Genomic DNA, 1,425 nt, shown 5'->3' with positions numbered 1-1,425 from the left:
AGGCCTGGGCTGCATTCTAATTCACCAACTCTGGTGTATATGGTTGGCACCTCAGCTGCCTGAGCTACAGGCACTGAGCCTTTATAGGCCCACTTAAAAGTTACCTATTCAGGGGAGGAACAAGATGACGGCAGAGTAATAGCTTCCTTGCAACTGGGCACAGTGAAACTGAGGAGACAAGACTTCAGGCATCTCTGGCTGGTGGGATCTACCCAGAAACTTCCCTTTGGGAATCAGCGAGAGGCTTCTGGACCCTACAAGAAGGACAAAGCAGTGGAGAACTGGCAAGTGGTTGCCTGTGTTCGTTTGGTCTAATCCTGCCAGCAATGGTAAGTACAGCAGCAGTGAGATCGCAAACTGGAAAGGCCTTACCTGTGAGCCGTTTGGGGGTTTTTTGGACTTGGCACTCAGTTGATCTATCTTGGGAGAGCTTGGGAGAGAGTGCAGAGGACTTTAAGCATTGTCTAGGGCCCCAGACTGAGCTGCTGAGCCAGACAGAGCTAATAGTGTTCAGCTGTGGGCCGCATGGAGCCATTGTGGGAGAACTGCCCAGGAAAACTCTACCTTCAGGGTCGCAGAGAGAGGATCAGGCAGGAGACCTTGGGGGAGTAATCTAGTGACTGAGCAACATAAAGGTGGGGACTAAGATGCCTTACAGCCCTGGCCCTCAGGGGCATAGAGTGAGACTGGTTTTGGCAGACTGGGTAAGTGGACAGCCTCTTCAGGAGTGATCCCAGCAACAAATGTTTTTCTGAGAAAGCTTCTGCTTACCCAAGGTTAGCAGTTGAAAGTGTGTTTTATGTGGGCTGAGGAGAGATTTATGCTCTCTATCCTGCAGGGTTTGAGAAATCAGCCGAAGCCTCCAGTCTCCATCTCGTATAGCCATGTTAGCATTGTGATTAACATGTCATACCCCAGAAGATTGCCTGTTGCCCAGATAATATTCAGCAAGATATATAGATACTGCTTTGTTTTTGGTTATTTTTTGTTTTGTATTGGTTTGGTTTGGTTTTTTGTTTTTAAATTTTAACATTTCCCCTCTAGATTTTTCCCTTTTTTCCTTTCTTCATTTTTCTAGTTTAAATATAATTTTCCATTGTTGCCTTCTTTAACAATTAGAACTTCAGTTTTGCTAGTGTTTCTATCCCTGTTATTTAGTTATTCCCCTAATTTTTATTTATTTATTTATTTTTGCCATTTTTGGCTGAGGCTGGGTTTGAACCCACCACCTCCGGCATATGGGGCGGGCGTCCTAACCCTTTGAACCACAGGTGCTGCCCTTTTATTTTATTTATTTATTTTTTTGACAGAGGCTCAAGCTATCCCCCTGGGCAGAGAGCCGTGGTATCACAGCTCACAGTAACCTCCAACTCCTGGGCTCAAGCGAGTCTCCTGCCTCAGCCTCCCAAGTAGCTGGGACCACAG

Source organism: Otolemur garnettii, unplaced genomic scaffold, assembly GCF_000181295.1.
Source record: "Otolemur garnettii isolate 467f Iridium unplaced genomic scaffold, OtoGar3 scaffold00081, whole genome shotgun sequence".
Classification (NCBI taxonomy): domain Eukaryota; kingdom Metazoa; phylum Chordata; class Mammalia; order Primates; family Galagidae; genus Otolemur; species Otolemur garnettii.
This window is presented reverse-complemented; position numbering follows the sequence as displayed.